Here is an 18,188-nt window from a genome sequence, read left to right as displayed (position 1 = left end):
GTCTGCCCTTAAGAGCTGATAGGGACGGGCACGGTGGCTCATGCCTGTAATCCCAGCAGTTTGGGAGGCAGAAGAGGGCGGATCACTTGAGATCAGGAGATCACTTGAGTCAGGCCTGGCCAACATGGTGAAATCCCATCTCTACTGAAAATACAAAAATTAGCCAGGTGTGGTGGCGCACGCCTGTAATCCCAGCTACTCGGGAGGTTGAGGCAGAAGAATTGCTTGAACCTGGGAGGCGGAGATTGCAGTGAGCTGAGATCGCACCACTGCACTCCAGCCTGGGCGACAGAGCAAGACCCCATCTCAAAAAAAGAAAAGAAAAAAGAAAAAAGAGAGCTGGTAGGATGAAGGAGAGCCAGCCACACAAGACAGCAGGTGATGAAGTGCTACACTGCCCCTGATTATGGCCACTAAGTGATCTCCCCATCTACCAAACCACCCTTAAGAGGAACAGGTGCTCTGGAAGGGAAGAGAGAGATCAATATTGGCTGAAGTTCTCAGAGATTGCCTCATGGGACAGGGGAACTTGAGCGAGGTCTTGAAGGATGGACAGGGCTTAGTTAGGGAGACAGGTGTGGTCCCTGGACCAGTGGTGCCAGCATCGCCTAACAACTTGTTAGATAGCAGATTCTTGGACCTCACCCCAGACCCAGGGAGTCAGGAACTCTGGGGGTGGAGGCCAGCAATGTGTGTGTAACCAGCCCTCCAGGTGACAGTGATGCTTGCTGAGCATGAGGACCGCTGATGCAGAGGGAGGGATGTGATCTTTACATAAGAGACTGAGGAGTTCGGAGGGGACCTGGCCTGCTCTTCCGTTGGTGGCATAGGGAGAAAATGGGAGGGAGATGGCAAGAGGAGCTTGAAGGCATCAGGGAAGCGGGCTTGGGAGGCTGAGGGTCTTAGCTGGATTGGTGGTGGCCATGGTAACAGAGCAAAGCCAGGGGGTACTGTGAAGGCCTGGTGACACACTGGGTCTCATGCCAGACTTTAAGGGCACTCTTCTTTGAAATGTTTTAAAGAAGACTTGTCACCTCATGATCACATTATGATATGCTAATTGTGGAAAAATATAAGAAAGGAAGAAAAAGGGGGTGTTCACAGAGTTGTACCATCCAGGACAGTTATTGATATATTTGGCATATTTCTTTTCTTTTTTCTTTTCTTCTCTTTTTTCCTTTCCTTTCTTTCCCTTTTCTTTTTCTTTCCTTTCTTTTCTTTTTTTAAGAGACAGGATCTCACCATGTTGCCCAGGGTGGTCTCAGACACCTGGGCTCAAGCGATCCTCCTGCCCCGGCCTCCCAAAGTGCTGGGATTACAGGTGTGAACCACTGTGCCCCGCCCTAGGCATATATATTTTTGATCCTTTTTTCTATGCATTTTTTTTCTGTAGTTGAAAACATAACATATATATGTTAATTTGTATTCTGTGCTCATTTGCATCTTGTATTCTTTGCTTAAACTATCGTAAGCATTTCCCTATGTGCTTTCAGGTGTACTTTTTCTTTTTATTGTCACAGGGGCCCCATGGGTTGAGCAGGGGAGGTCACTGAGGTTTAGCAAGAAAAAAAAAACTTACTCCATGAACTCCAGTCTGTGGAGAAGGCTGCCATTGAATGGCCTGTGTTCTTCAACATAGAAATTGTAAGGAAAAGAAAGGGATGGAGGGAGCCAGCCATGGTGGCGTGTGCCTGTGATCCCAGCTACTCAGGAGGCTGAGGCAGGAGGATTGCTTGAGCCCAGGAGTTTGAGGCTGCAGTGAGCTATGGTCCTGCAACTGCACTCCAGCCTGGGCAACAGAAGAGAGAGACCCCATCTCTAAAACAAAACAAAACAAAACAAAACCAGAACCAAACACCCAGTCATTGTGTTGCTAGAACCTCTTTTGGTTATTTCCTCAGCCTGACCATTGGGTTCTCTTTAATATGCACTTACCTGCTGTCTACCCGCACACACATGCATACCCCCGCCTCAGCTGCCCTTTTTCTCTGACTCCTCCCCATTGCTCTGGAGAAGCCCAAGGAGGCAGTTTTGCATTTGCACACCCAGGACAGGGAACAGGGGAGGAGCCTGGGGATGTTAAGACATCCTTCCTCCTGGTGAGACAAACTGGGAAAGCCTTTCTGAGCCTGGTCCTCTGAGGCCTGGGCCCTGCCAGTGTGGACATCAGAATTTAGGCTCCCAGCTGGACCCCAGCTTCTCTCTGCCTGGGTGTGAAGTTTCACAGGAAACAGCCAGCGCTTTGATCTTGGATGAGGCTGAGGACTCAGTGATGAGAGGACACAGAGCTCACCCCAGCTCTGTCTGCCCAGGAGATGTGGAAGGGCTCCTCTGCTGGGGATTGACCATCCATAGTCCTTGGTCTCCCTCAGAAAGTCATAATAAAGCTCTTCCAGTTATAGTGAATCAGGGCTTATGTTCTAAAATACGTCCTGTTCAATATGATGGCCATTAACCATAATGGCTGATGAACACTTGAAATGTGATGGTATGACCAAAGAACTGCATTTTAAATTTTATTTAATTTTAGGCTAGGTGCGGTGGCTCATGCCTGTAATCCCAGCACTGGGAGGCTGAGGCGGGCAGATTGAGGTCAGGAGTTCGAGACCAGCCTGGCCAACGTGGTGAAACCCCGTCTCGCCATGACAGAATGAGATTTCGTCTCAAAAAAAATTAACAAATAAATACATTTTATTTAATTTTAATTAAAATTAAAATTTTTATTGTCATACATGACCAGTGGCTACCTTATTGGACAGTAGGTTCTAGAAGAAGTAGGTCTCTGAGACAGCCATAGTGGCTACATTATGATCTTCCTTTTTTTTTTGAGACAGTCTTGTTCTGTCACCCAGGCTGGAGTGCAGTAGCGCGATCTTGGCTCACTGCAACCTCTGCCTCCTGGGTTCAAGCGATTCTCCTGCCTCAGCCTCTCGAGTAGCTGGGAATAGAGGTGCATGCCACCACACCCAGTTGATTTTTTCTATTTTTAGTAGAGACGGGGTTTCACTGTGTTAGCCAGGATGGTCTCGATCTCCTGACCTTGTGATCCACCTGCCTCAGTCTCCCAAAGTCCTGGGATTACAGGCGTAAGCCACTGCACCTGGTCACATTATGATCTTTCAAAGCTACCTGTCTTCTTTCTAATGCGTGCACACACACAAATGCACACACACAGCCACAAATAATACCTGGCATGTTTCAGGAAGCCCCTGGATACAACATCCTTTTATTAAAAAATCTACTCTTTAAATATCGTTATCTCAAGTGAGGCAGAGCTGCCGCTGACCACAAATGTGCCCCACACAAGGCTTCTCTTAGCCCTTGCATGATTGGAGATATGTGGCTAAACCTCAGGAAACCGTGCCCCTGGGAAGCCTGTCTTGGCATCACAGTTCTCAGCATGTGGGGCCCTACTTGGGTGTGCCCAAGCTCCTCTGTGCTTCTCTCCTTCAAGAAGAACCTGATGACCAGGCGCGGTGGCTCACACCTGTAATCCCAGTACTTTGGGAGGCCTAGGCAGGCAGATTACCTGAGGTCAGGAGTTTGAGACCAGCCTGGCCAACATGACAAAACCTCGTCTCTACCAAAAATACAAAAATTTGCCAGGTGTGGTGGCGAGCACCTGTAGTCCCAGCTGCTCAGGAGGCTGAGACAGAAGAATCACTTGAACCTGGGAGGTGGAGATTGCAGTGAGCCGAGATCATGCCACTGCACTCCAGCCTGGGAAACAGAGCGAGATTTCGTCTCAAAAAGAACCTGATGCCTGGTGGCTGGCCCGTGGGCATGCGTGTGTGAACGAGGTCCAGTCACAACAGTGTTCAGCTCACCCTGGCAGTTTTTATCTTATTCCCTATTCTGGATCTTATGGCTTGGCCTCAAGTCACAGGAATTTGGGCCTTCTGCAAGAATTGGGAGGTGGGGTGCACTGGCAGTGTTTTCCTTCTCATTTTAGATAGGTACAGTATTTTTTTTTTTTTTTTTTTGAGTCTCACTCTTTTGCCCAGGCTGGAGTGCAGTGGCGTGATCTCGGCTCACTGCAAGCTTCACCTCCCGGGTTCAAGCAATTTTCCTGCCTCAGCCTCCTGAATAGCTGGGATTACAAGCGCTTGTCTCCACACCCAGCTAATTTTTGTATTTTTAGTAGAGACAGGGTTTCACCATGTTGGCCAAGCTGGTATCGAACTCCTGACCTCAAGTGATCCGCCTGCCTTGGCCTCCCAAAGTTCTGGGATTGCAGGCATGAGCCACTGCACCTGGCCCAGTATGTACTTTTGAACAAGATTTGTGGGGGTACTGAAGATGTACAGAGGTATTTACTAGATGTAAATAGGGTCCTCTTATCCCTTACCCCCACTTTCCCACTACCCTGAACCTGGGAGCATGCTCCTGTCTGTGGAGTGAATGATCCAGCCTGACTGAGGGCCCTCTAGGACAGACTGCTGATCCTCTTCTCCCAGCCTCTCCTGCCCACTTCCTCCAGTATCTCTCTTCCCCAGTCCCCTCCTGTCCAAGGTTCCCTGATGCATGCTTCGTTTTCCAGCACACTAGCCTTTTAAAATACTGTTTCCTAGCGTATCATAACCCAAGGATTTCAAATGTCCACAAAGTATCCCTGCAGTGCTGTCTCCCTCAGCCTTGTGGCATGTGTGACTCTGCAGGCCATCTGAACAGCCCTCGTCAACAGGGGTGTCATTGTCTTCCAGCCCACTCCATGCAGATGGGGACAGAGCCCCTCTGTGCAGGCCAGGATTTCCTGTGTGCTGGCTGCCCTCTCTCTAAATAGCCCGAGTAGTGCCCTCTTCTGCCTGGTGATGGTGATTCATGGTGTCTTCTTTTTTTTTTTTTTTTGTGAGGCAGAGTTTCACTCTTGTTGCCCAGGCTGGAGTGCAATGGCATGATCTCGGCTCATCGCAACCTCCACCTCCTGGGTTCAAGCGATTCTCCTGCCTCAGCCTCAAAGTAGCTGGGATTACAGGCGCCCACCATCACGCCCGACTAATTTTTATATTTTTAGTAGAGACGAGGTTTCACTATGTTGGCCAGGCTGGTCTCGGAACTCCCTGTCTCAGGTGATCCACCCGCCTTGGCCTCCCAAGGTTCTGGGATTACAGGCATGAGCCACCGCACCTGGCCTGACTCATGGTGTCTTCTACAATCTGGTGCCTTATTTGTCTCTCTCTTTCTTGTGGTAAAACATACTAAATATAAAACTTACCATTTTAACCATTTTTAAGCATATAATTCAGTGGCATTTAGTAGATCCACATTATTGTGCCACCATCACCACTATCCATTTCCAGAACTTGTTTATCATCCCAAACAGAAACTCTATGCCCATTAAGTAATAACTCCCCAATTCTCCCCCTTCCCTGAGTCCTTGGAAACCTCTATTCTACTTTCTGTCTCTATGAGTTTACCTGTTCTAGGTTCCTCATATAAGTGGAATTATACAATATTTGTACTTCTATGTCTGGCTTCTGTCACTTAGTATAATGTTTTCAAGGTTCATCCACATTGTAGCATGTGTCAGCATTTCATTCCTTTTTGTGGCTGAGTAATATTCCATTGTTCTAAATATGTAGAGTACATTTTGTTTATCCATTTGTCTATTGATGGACACTTGGATTGTTTCCAGCTGTGGACTATTGTGAATAACGCCACTATGAACATTGATGTACAATTACCTATTTGAGTCCTGTTTCCAATTTGTTGGGGTATATACCCATGAATGGAATCACTGGAGCATATGGTAATTCTGTGTTTAACTTTGAGGAACCACCAAACTGTAGTTTTTCACTGTGTTTCACTATCTTTTTCATAGTGGCTGTACCATTTTACATTGCCACCAACAATGAACTTTATTTTGTTTAATATCTTATTTTAAACTGCAGAAACAAGGCATATTTCTTGTAAGAACACCAAAGTTTGCAGAGGTACATGAAGCAAAGAGCAGGAGTTGCCCCCACACAACCCTTCCTCTTAGGTAACTGCTGCCTTGGATTTGGTGCATATCCACCCAGACGTCTTCCTGTGTGTACCCAAGTATACACATGGGCATCCAGACATTTGAACAAAAATGGTACGGTGTACACATGGCCTGGCCACTTGGTTTTTTTCATGCGATTCTATTTGGCACTGGAAGGTGTTGGCTGCATGTGGATGTGCCCTGTGTTTTTTGTTGCATATGGGGCCCTATGTTTTTTGTTGCATATGGGGTATTGAGAGACAAGTGGGTGGTTCCCCATTTTAGCTCTGCATTTACGGCTTTGCACACGTGGGCCTGTGTTTCACCAGATCACAGCCTGTTTGGGGAATGTGAGCTGAGCATGCACTGGGGAGACCCTCCAGCCCAGAGCCATCTTCCCCGCCAGCCTCAGTCTTTCCCAAGTTGCTTGCCACCCCCAGTGCAGCTAAACTGAGCTGAGCTGTGAGCTTCCTTGTGAAGGAGGGCCACCCACCTGGCCTCAGCACGCAGGCAGTGCGCAGCCAGGCATCCCCTCCCCTCTGGAATACCAGAGTGACTTAGAGCTGGGTGGAGAGTTGAGCAGCAGGCTGGAGTGTGTGTGTGTGTGTGTGTGCGTGTGTGTGTGTGTGTGTGTGTGTGTCAGAGAGAGAGAGAGAAGCTGTAGCCATTAGACTGCTGGTCTCTAGTGGTACCGGGTGGCAGTGTTCTTCGTGGTGACTTGCAGGACCCTCAAGGCATACAGCCCCCTCACTTGCTCAGGAAGGCCCAGTTAGGCCTGGCAAAAGGCCACCTGTAAAGCCAGGGACCAGCCGGTCTTTCTCCAGCACCTTTTTCTGCAGAGCCCCGGGCAGCTGGTGGGAGAGTACAAAAAGGCCTGGAAAATCCATAAACTGTATAATCAGCCCCTGCATCTTGGCCGCTTGACTCTGTTTATTGCTTCCTGTCCCCGAAAGCCCTTTACAAAAAGAGCTGCTTTGGTAGGGGGATGAGTTGGACCCGGTGGGTGGCCTGCCCCTGTGGTCCCAGCACGGATGGAGCAGGTAGCTTCCCTGAACAAGCCACCTCTGCTGCAGCCACCCCTGCAGAGCCGAGGAAGGGTGGGAATGAGGCCCCCCCACTCCCCTATGGTAGGGCGATCCCCCCACGCCTAGCCCCTAGGGCCATTTACTTTGTAATTGCCAAAGGACAGGGGTCCCATTTCTCCCAATTTCCTTGAAGGCCTCAAGGTTAAGCTCTCCTGAAGTGCAGGAGGGGAGCAGAGTGAAATCTTAGCCTCTTGATGACCCCTGTGAAATGGGACGGGGAGCAGGGGCCATTCCCGGGGAACTAAGGACAGGCCTGGGCCCCAGGGCTTATAAGGCTTGCTCAAAGCCTGTTTTTTTGTTGTTTGCATTACATTTTTAGAAACAGATTTTTCCTCGTTGATTGACTTTTTTCCTCTGGTGACCATATTCCCTTCCCTCCCTCCCACCTCCCCAACCTTCATCCCTCTTCTCCAGAATTCAGCCTTTCCCACCAATCCTGGTGGCTGATGTGTGACTTTTTCAGGGAACAGCTGCAGCTCGAAAAGTTGCCCGAGACACAATGTTTCAGGGTTGCTGGGTGCCCGTGAGGATGGTTATGGGTGTTTTTCTCACCTAGGAGACGCGGTGGGGTAGGGGGGCCAGGACAGCTGCATGGTTGGAGGAGAGATGCCATCTTTTGGCAAGGGGGTGCAGGAAGGCAGTCTTCCTAGAGCTGGGGCTGCCCCCTGCCAGCTGGGGTGAGGGGGTGTCTTTCATCTCTCCCAGACGCAGGGCTCCCACTGGGGTCTGGCTGCCCAGAGTCCCATCCTTCCCTCTGTGGCCGGCCTTGTGCCTCCTTTGCTTGGTCTCCCTGACTTGGAACACTTTTGACCACAAAAACCCTGATTTTATCCCTGTTGGAAACCCTCTCTGATTTTTTTTTTTTTTTTTTTGAAACAGGGTCTCTCTCTCTGCCACCCAGGCTGGAGTGCAGTGGAGCCATCATAGCTCACTGCAGCCTTGAACGCTTGGGCTCAAGTAATCCTCCCATCTCACCCTCCTGAATAGCCGGGACTACAGGTGTGCACCACCATGCCTAGCTAATTTTTCCTTTTGTGTAGAGAAAGGGTCTCTATGTTGCTCAAGCTGGTCTCAAGCTCCTGGCCTCAAGTGGTCCTCTCACCTCAGCCACCCAAAGCACTGGGATTATATAGGTTTTCATATACTGTGCCCAGCCTCTGATTTAAAAAACAGTGGAGATGAGTTGGCCTGTACTTTCTCTGTGGACCTGCTGTATGGGGCTGTGGGTTGGCCTGCACTTTTCTGCAGGTGGCCTGTCTAAGCTGACTTCCACCTGGGACCTGTGTGTGTTTGAGCCTGTGCTTTGGTTGTACAATTCTGAGCCTGCCCCACCCTCCTAGCTCCTTCCTGAAAGTGAAATGCTACAGTCTTTGCTCAAGAACAAAGGACTCAAGCTCAGCCCTGCATGTTAATAATTTTCAAGTGTGGCCACTTCCTCTTGCCTGGCCTGACTCACCCTGGCTGCTGCCCATTGTGGCTGCCATGGAAATACAACTCAAGGAGAACCCAGACCAGGACAGGGAGGCCATGCTGTGGGTGGCAGTGGAGCCTGGCAAGGTGCTCTCCTGGCCTGGGACTGCTGTGGCAGAGGAAGCATGAGGTGGGGCCTGGCCTGCCCAGCTCAGAGCTGAGGTGCCTCCTTGGTTTTTTACCTCCCTGCTCCCTGGCTGGCCCACTGCACCCACACACTCAACGCAGTGGCTTCGCTCCTCCTCCAGGATGGCTGGAGGTGGGACCATTGCCAGGATGGCCTCAAGTGCCCAGCCCTCCTGGAAGACTCAGTTTCCCTCTTTGTCCCATGCAGAGGTGCAGAGATTCATTATTGTAAGTGGGGTGACAGCATGGTGAGGGGTTGGAGTGTGGGCTCTGGGGTAGAATCCTGACCTGGTTGCTCCTGGCTGCGAGACTTGGGGCAAGGTATTTAACTCCTCTGTACTTCAATCCCCTCCTCTGCAAAATAACAGTCCCTACTTCATAGGATTGTTGTGAGGATGGCATGGCACCTGGGCCAGCTCTCTGCTATAGGGTTTGTGCCCAACCTGGAGCCTGGCTGAATGCAAAGCGTTCGGGGACTTTCCCGCAACGTCTTAAGCTGTTGAGTGCTGTGAACACGTAAAGCACAATCATTGTGGACAGTCAGTGTGGTCAGAGTGAGAGGATAATCTATCTTGGGATTCTCAAATGACTAGTATCAGCAGATCCTGGCTACAATTCACAGATGATTCCCCTGTGGAAGCTGGGTTTTCATCTTTGCCTTTCCTGTTCATCCTTCCTCTTTAGTTATTTTGCACATGCACACAGGTTCACCATACACAAAGGTAGCATGAATCTCAATTCAACCCGTGTCCGGGCTGTGGGTCTGCTAATCCCCACAACTCTGCTGTTAGGGATACACAGACCTTGCAGGACGAGTCAGTCATATGTTTGCCACCAGCAAGCAGTGTTCAAGCACTACCTGAATGTATCATGGTTTCTCTTTTTGAGATGGAGTCTTGCTCTGTTGCCCAGGCTGGAGTGAGTGGTGTGATCTCAGGTCATTGCAACCTCCGCCTCCCAGGTTCAAGCACTGAACGCATCATGGTTTTTTTTTTTTTTTTTTTTTTTTCTGAAGTGGAGTCTCGCTCTTGTCTTCCAGGCTGGAGTGCAATGGCATGATCTCGGCTCACTGCAACCTCTGCCTCCCTGCAACCTCTGCCTCCTGGGCTCAAGCAATTCTCCTGCCTCAGCCTCCCGAGTAGCTGGGATTACAGGCACCTGCCACCACGCCTGGCTAATTTTTGTATTTTTAGTAGAGATGGGGTTTCACCATGTTGTCCAGGCCGATCTTGAACTCCTGACCTCAGGTGATTAGCCTGCCTCGGCCTCCCAAAGTGCTGGGATTACAGGTGTGAGCCACCATGCCCGGCCAGTGCATCATGTTTTAATGATGATTATCGAAGAAGCCAAGGGACTGAGAAATGTCTAGCTGCTTCTGGAAGATTCTAGCAACTGCTGGCTGCTTCTCATGCTGTTTTCTCATATCCCTTAAGTCTGATTAAACTTGCAACCCATTTGTAGGCTGGGGCCGTTCCGGCTACATCCTCTATACAGCCCAATCCCTCATGCCCATTCTGTGTTGGGAGAAGGGGAGCACACCATTCACACCTCCCAGGTGGCTGCTTCCCTGTGACAGACAGAGTAGGTGCAAGTTTGGGCTTGTGAGGTGATTTGGCAGTGCCTTTGTTTGATGACTGTTGACTAAGCCCAGGTGTGCAGACTCAGTGTTTACAGAGTCCTGGTTGGCTCACGGCTGGGGCTGGAATGAAGAAAATAAATATTCAGGGGAGGGGTAGGTGGCATGGATGATCCAAAAGCCATCTGTTTAGGGCCTAGAGCCAGAGGTAAGGTATTTTTGCAGGTTTCCTTAAATCAACCAGACAGGAACTTTATGTCATGAGTGTCTACAGTGTGCGCTGGCTGCTACAGGGACCAAGCAGTCTGTGAAAGTCAGTTTGTATACCTGTGGGCCAGCTGGGAACCTAGAGTGGACACAGAGAATGTTGGAGGTGAAAAGAGTCTTGGAGATTATTTAGTCCTACCCTCCCATTTTCCGGATGGAAACCTGGAGGCCCAGTCGGTAAAATGATGTGTCCGAGGTCACTTGGCTAGTTAGTGATGGGACCAAAACCAGCATCCAGGTCTCTGAACTGTATCACCTTGCAAGAGAGTGGTCCTCACAATTTACTGTGTATCAGAATGACCCAGGGAGCTTGTTAGAAAGCACATCCCCAGAGCATGTTCTCAGAGATTCTGATTTAATAGTGGGTTAGAGAATATGGGTTCTTAGCAAACACCTCAGGGGAGTCTGAGGAAGGTGGTCGCCACCGTCCTCTGAGATACACCTGCTATAGTGCAAAGAACATTTGACTTCTTAGACTGATGGAAAAGCTCATTGCATTTCCTGAAGCCTCATCAGTAGCAGTGAGCAGAACAGGCAGAGATGCAAACAGCTTGAGAGATGAGAGCATGAGGGATTAAACCCAGGCTTTAAAATGCATTGCAAGTAAGTGGTATGTCAGGAGACTTGACATGTACATGCAGTTTCAATGTGGCGCAGTCCTGGACAACCTCTAGGTCACACACGACTCAGTGTATCTATCTATAAAATGGTGATGATGATGGTGGAAGGTAATAACCTGCACTACTACATTGTCACGAGGATTAAATGATGTGATGCACGAGAAGCACTTTGCCTAGCACTTGGTAAATGGCAGCTTCTCTGATGATGCATAATTGCTGGGGGTGGATGAGGGCAGGTTTCTGTTTAATGCCTTTACATAATGGACTTCTGCTGAGGGTTTCATTTGAAGAAAGGGGTTCTGGTTCTGTAGCTAAAGAAAGTGTACAGACCCTTCCATCCCTGGGGGACTAGGATGCAGCAGGCTGTTTCTGCAGAGGGCTCATCCTGGTTTGTGCCTAGAACAGTGGTGCCTTTCTCTGGTCCTGACCCGCTCCCCCAGCCCCCACCTATATCCCTGGAAGATTTCAATGATCAGACCAAACAGGGACTGTTTCTCTCCATTTTCTAGAAGTAGAGATTGAGGCCCTCGGGAGGCAAAGGAAGCTGGTTATGGGACCCCTAAAAGCTCTTGTCCCCTTCCCCTGATTGTTAGATTTGGGGCTGAGGCTACCAGCCCCAGCTGGCCTGAGGTCCTTCCCTGCACTGCCTTCTAGGAGCTGGGCCTGCAGGGAACCAGGAAGCTGGTGTCTTGGCCAGGGTGTGCCACTTCCTGGTTCTGGCCAGTTTTGCTGCAAGTCAGGTCAGCCTGACCTTACCAATGCTGTAAAACCCATTCTGGGTGCAGATGGGGGAAGAGAGGGATCCCAGGGCCTCATCTGGCCCTGCTATCAGCCTAATGAAGGGGGTGGCTTGGAGGGTGGGCTGTGGGAGGGCTGAGGGTGCTGTCAGTGCGCACTAGCGAGTGTGTATAGAAGAGTGACTGTAATTTTAAAAACATAGCTTCAGAGTTGGGCGAAGAGGGGAGTAGTACATTGAGTGCCTGGGCTGTGTGGGACGGTTCAAAAAAAATCCTAAAGTGTTGTCTGTGTCCTATGGCTGCGAGGGCCTGGGAGGAGCATGTAGCACTGTGCAAGTGAATGGGGTTGAGTGAGCTGGTGTGTGTGGCAGTGAGTGGGAGCCTGTTAGCACATGCAGGCATGTGAGCTGTGTGCTGGCATGTGCTGCTGTATGTGCCCATACAAGGAGAGAGCACTGGCCAGGAGTCTCACGATCTGGGTTCGAATCCCAGTGCTGCAGCCACTGGGCTCTCTGACCTCTGGCAACATGCACCATGTGGAAGTGAAAACATGAGGTTTCTCCTGCCTCCCTAACCGTGGCAGCTCCAGAGTATATGTGTGGGCACGTGGGTATGTGGATGGGCAGGAGAGGGGACCTGGGCAGCTGGGCTCTGGGCGCCCCTGACTGTGCAAGGGGATCGCTGCTGCTACACAGGCGGAGCAGGGGCTGAGGCTGGGTGGAGGGAGCAGTCTGTGGTTCGGGGGGGTGCAGCTGGCCCAGCAGTGAGTGGCTCTAAATTATCCCATCTGCTGTCTGGGCTGGGCCCTTCTCACTCTGGGTGGAATTTCTGATGGTGTCCCGGCTGCCTGAGGCGGGCGGCCTCCCAGCCGCAGCTGCTGCCTGCTCTTTTGAAGCTCAGCCCTGGGCCAGCCACCCCTCCCTCCCAGCCTCTGTTCCTCTGCCCTGGGCCTACATTCCTCAGCTGCCAGAGAAGGCATTTCTGAGAGGGCCACTCTGCCTGTGCTTCTGCTGCCCAGGGCCCATGGAGCCCCTCCCTTGGGGGACAGGCCCCTTCAAGCCACCTCCTTCCCCTGGTTAGGAGTGGGCACCCTGCATTATTCCAATCACTTCTCCTACCCTTGGAAGCTTAGCTGGAGGGCAGGGTATGGGCAGGAATGGGCACAGGGCTGCTGGCCCAGCTCCCTGCTCCTCCCTTAGGGTCCCTGAGCCCTCTCAGCCTGAGGTCCTGGAGGTCCCTGAGTGGGGAGGCCTTTGCGCTCCACATTCACTCCCTTCAGGGCTGGATTCCCAGGCCAGACGCCTGGGCCAGACTCTAGAATCAGCCCCTTGGAACTATGTGGCCTTGGGGTGTGAATGGCCCGTGCTCATAGAGTCTTACTAACAGCTGCCTCTGACTGACAGCTTCCCTTGTGGGGTGCTGTGCATGCCCACCACAGTCAATCCCCTGCAGGAGCCCCATCTGAGAAGGTATAGGTATCCCCATATTACAGATTGCTCAGAGCAATCCTGCTTGCCCCATAAGCTGCAGGATCAGGAGGTAAGCAGAGGACTGCCCAACTCCTGACCACTCAGGCTAAAGCCCCACTCCTGACCACTCGCTCCATGGCTTCCTACCCCAGACATAGCACCAGTAAACAACTTGTGGTCTCCCCTCCACCGGCAGCTTCCTGGCCAGACCCCCAGCCCTGTTGTGCCCCAACAGGCCCTCCACACTGTGGTTCTACCTCTGAAACAGCTATGCTATGAGCCAGCACTTTGTCCACTCGGCCCTCATTCCTTCCCTGCATCCCCAGCAGGAGGCAGGTGAGTCCCTGACCAAGGTTGGAGGGTGCACCATGGGGTGCAGTGACTGAAGAAAGCCTGCCTAAATGATCAGAGCAGGAAGGATTGGGTTGGGATTCTTAGGATTGAAAAGGTTTTAAAGCCCTGGAGGCTCTGGGGTTTGCTTTCTTAAGATTTTTTCTACCACAATTCAGTTTTTATTTTTTTAGACCTAGTCTCGCACTGTCGCCCAGGCTGGAGTGCAGTGGTGCAATCTCGGCTCATTGCAACCTCTGCCTCCTGGTTTCAAGCGATTCTCCTGCTCCAGCCTCCTGAGTTGCTGAGATTACAGGCACCTGCCACCACGCCCAGCTAAGTTTTGTATTTTTAGTAGAGACGGGGTTTCACCATGTTGGCCAGGCTGGTCTCGAACTCCTGACCTCGTGATTCACCCGCCTCAGCCTCCCAAAGTGCTGGGATTACAGGCGTGAGCTACCGCGCCTGGCCATAATTCAGGTTTTTAAAAATTTTGTTTTAATTAGAGAGTAAAGACATTCTAGAAAAACTTTTTTTTTTTTTTTCATTGAGACCAGGCTAGAGTGCAGTGGCACGGTCTCGGCTCACTGCAAGCTCCGCCTCCTGGGTTCACACCATTCTCCTGCCTCAGCCTCACAAGTAGCTGGGACTACAGGTGCCTGCCACCACAACCGGCTAATTTTTTGTATTTTTAGTAGAGACGGGGTTTCACCGTGTTAGCCAGAATGGTCTGAATCTCCCTACCTTGTGATCCACCTGCCTCGGCCTCCGAAAGTGCTGGGATTACAGGCGTGAGCCACTGCGCCCGGCTAGAAAAACTTTTAATTAGAGACACTATAGGTTGGAAGTTAAGAAGATCATGGACTCCGGGGCCAGACTGTTTGGATTCCAAATCGGGCCCTGCCACTGACTATGTGACCCTGTGTAAGTTATTTAATCTCTCTGAGCCTTAGTTTTCTTTTCTGTGAAATGGATGTATTCATTGCTGTACTGTGGGGATTTGATGAGATAATGCATGCCAAGTATATAGAAAATGCATGTACCTACCAAGTGCTCATAGACATTTGCTATAATTATTATTAAATAGTAACTTATGTCTGCTGTAGATAATATAATATGCAAAAGACATGGCCAGGTGCGGTGGCTCATGCCTGTAATCCCAGCACTTTGGGAGGCCTAGGCAGGCAGATTATCAGAGGTCAGGAGTTCGAGACCAGCCTGGCCAACATGGTGAAACCCCATCTTTACTAAAAATACAAAAAATTAGTTTGGCATGGTGACACGCACCTGTAGTCTCAGCTACTCTGGAGGCTGAGGCAGGAGAATCACTTGAACCCGGGAGGCAGAGGTTGCGTAAGCTGAGATCACATCACTGCACTCCAGCCTGGATGACAGAGAGAGACTCCATCTCAAAAAAAAAAAAAAAAAAGAAAAAAGAAAAAGATATAAAAATCACTGGCAATGCTATTACTTTAATGTTCTTAGTAATCCAGTAATAATGGATTATTTGCATATTTTATTTTTAAATTAATAAATGAGTATCAATCAAAATTTTAGAGGTATACAAGAATCTGTAGTGGAAAAATTTCCTTGATCTATCTCTTATGACCCAGTTCTCCCCAGGGGAAACATATATTATCAGTTTCTTGTGAATCCTTTCGGATTTCATACACACACACACACACACACACACACACACACACCATAATGCACTATAGTAGAGTGACTATACTCATTGTTTTGTATCTTGCATTGTTCCCTTAGGTCTTGGGCTAAAGAGACATATTGAAATCCCTTATTTTTGTTTGTTATCGAATAGCATTATATATAGAGAGGAGGATGCTGATAATGTATCATATTTTCATCAGCCTGCTACGGGTAGACTTGTAGAGTGTTTCCAGTCTTCTGCTGTTAGACTATTACGAGAAATATCCTTATGCCCATACTCAACACAGTTGCAAACATATCATCTGTAGGTAAATTTCATAGAAGTGGAATTCCTGAATCAGTAGGTAGGTGCAAAGTGTGCCTTAGTGTGGAGGGTAAGGGCAGGGGTTGGGAGTTCTGTTTGCAGGACGCACCTCTGCCCATCCTGTGCACTCCTTTCTAATCATGGGTTCCTTGACCCGGATTACCTGGGCATGTTTGGATGCTAAATTGTGGGGCATGGATTGCTGCCTGTCCGGGGACCCAGAGGTGTCTCCTGCTGCTGTCCAGACCTCAGAACTCAGCCTGTTGGGCCTTCAGCCTGACTGCCTATAGGAGAAGCCCAGGGAGGAGCAGCTGACCCCTTTTCCCAAGAAGCTGGGCCTGGTCCAGTATGAGCTCATGCCTGGAGCCAACCCAGCTTCCTTGGCCCTGCACCTGAGTTACCAGTGGCCTCCTTCCTCCAGCGTGGGCCCTTTGACTTGGTAGCATGAACGCGCGTGTTCCTGCCAGCCCAGTGGGGTCCCCTAGAGCTGTGGCACCTGGGAGGGGAGGGGCAGGGGGACAGTAGCCCCCTTAATCCGCTGAGGTTTGATCTCCTCCCAGGCACCTGAGTCGAATATCTTGGCTGAGCCGGTGGCTTTTGTTTATGGAGTGAGGGACTGTTGTGGAAATAGTCCCCAGCCAGCCCAGGTTGTGGTGGAAAACAGTTGGTTGCTCAGGCAACTTGACAACTTCAGTAGGATGGGAAAAAGGTTTTGTGAGGAAACAGCCACTGTTTTGTCTTCTCCTTTGCTTCCTGGACATAAGCACCATCCCTTATACCTCCAGTGGCACCCAGGCACCCCCAGCCTCTCCAGGGGCAACCCTGTCCTTTAGTATTCAATTTAACTCACAGTTATTGAGTTCTTGCTGTGTGCCCAGCTCTGTGCTTGGCTCTAGGGAATATGGAATGGTGATCAAGCCCAATGGATACAGAGTGTTAAATCTGGAATCGGACCTTCTGGGTTCAAATTTCAGCTTGGCCACTTAGCTGTGTGACCTTGAACAAGTTACTCAACCCTTCTACGCCTCATTTTTCTACTATGAAGTGGAAATAGCAGTAGTAATATGCACCTTGTAGAGCTGTAGAGAGGATGAAGAGAGTTAACATGCAATAAGGCACTTTGAGTAGTGGCTAGCATATAAGGAAGCAGGCAATAAGTGTTATCTATTCTCATTATGACTATTATGACCATTATCTTGCTAAGATGAACCAAACAAATGACATGTTTCTCGGCTGAGAAGCCTCATCTTGGATCTTTTTCACTGGAAGGCAGAATTGGCTTCTTGATGGTGCCTTTTGTGGCAGCCACACCTGATATTTGGGCCTCAGGAGCAGAGATGAATGATGATGTCCTTAGGACTGAGGCTCTGGGACCAATTTGTCCACAAGGGACCTCATTCACCTCCTCTGAAACCTCTTGCCCTCGTCCCTGCCCCACATCTCCCATTGGCTACAGACTTGGCCACAAGTGTTGAGGCAGGAGAGAGAAAAATTAGAAAAGAAAAGGTCTTTTTTGAATCGTATTTCTTCTTTTGACTTTTTTTTTGAGACAGAGTCTCACTCTTGCTCAGGCTGGAGTACAGTGGTGTGATCTTGGCTCACTGCAACCTCTGCCTCCTGGTTCAAGTGATTCAAGTGCCTCAGCCTCCCAAGTAGCTGGGATTACAGGCATGCGCCACCACACTGGGCTAATTTTTCTATTTTCAGTAGAGACAGGGTTTTACCATGTTGGCCAGGCTGGTCTCAAACTCCTGACCTCAGATGATCTGCCCGCCTCGGCCTCCCAAAGTGCTGGGATTACAGGCATGAGCCACCAAGCCTGGCCTTTCTTCTGATTTTTAAAGATTAAAAACAATTTTTAAAGGAATGCCCCACCCTTACAGATCTAAGTGATAGGGGTGGGGGTGGCCAAGGCATCATGCCATGCCCAGCCTGCACAGCTCATGGAGTAGCCTTTGGAAGGCAGGGGCTGCCCCCAGCCTCACCCCTGCCGGCAGCTCTGCTGGGTGGGCATGGAAACCAGGTGTCCTGCTTCTCTGGGTGGCAGTGGGGCTTCTTCCTGGCAAAGAGGTTTAGGAGTCCTTTTATCAAATCCTCATGGTTTTGTTTTGTTTTGTTTTTGAGACGGAGTCTTGCTCTGTCACCCAGGCTGGAGTGCAGTGGTACGATCTTGGCTCACTGCAACCTCCACCTCCCAGGTTCAAGCAATTCTCTGCCTCAGCCTCCCGGGTAGCTGGAATTACAGGCACCCACCACCATGCCTGGCTAATTTTTGTATTTTTAGTAGAGACGGTGTTTCACCATTTTGGCCAGGCTGGTCTTGAACTCCTGATCTCGTGATCCACCTGCCTTGGCCTCCCAAAGTGCTGGGATTACAGGCGTGAGCCACCATGCCCTGCCAAATTCTCATGTTTTACAGATGTAGAAGAGATGAGTGGTCCAGAGAAGTACCCAAGGTCACACAGCAGCGCATGACAGCATTGTCTGTCTCTCCCCTGCTCCTCCTCCTCCTCCCCTAAGGTCCAGTGGCCTCTTTTCTTCAATGGCTGTGCCCGAGGGTCCTCTTTGCCC

General features: G+C 50.1%; 1 protein-coding gene across 4 annotated transcripts in view; it reads left to right on the top strand.

Annotated features, from left to right (window-relative positions):
* CUEDC1 (CUE domain containing 1) overlaps positions 1–18,188 on the top strand; it is a 93,920-nt gene that overhangs the window by 43,549 nt on the left and 32,183 nt on the right. The gene's annotated exons all lie outside the window — the stretch shown is intronic.

This window comes from Pan troglodytes, chromosome 19 (genome assembly GCF_028858775.2).
Source record: "Pan troglodytes isolate AG18354 chromosome 19, NHGRI_mPanTro3-v2.0_pri, whole genome shotgun sequence".
In the NCBI taxonomy this organism is placed as follows: domain Eukaryota; kingdom Metazoa; phylum Chordata; class Mammalia; order Primates; family Hominidae; genus Pan; species Pan troglodytes.
Note: the sequence above shows the minus strand (reverse complement) of the source record. Positions and strands in the feature narration are given on the sequence as shown.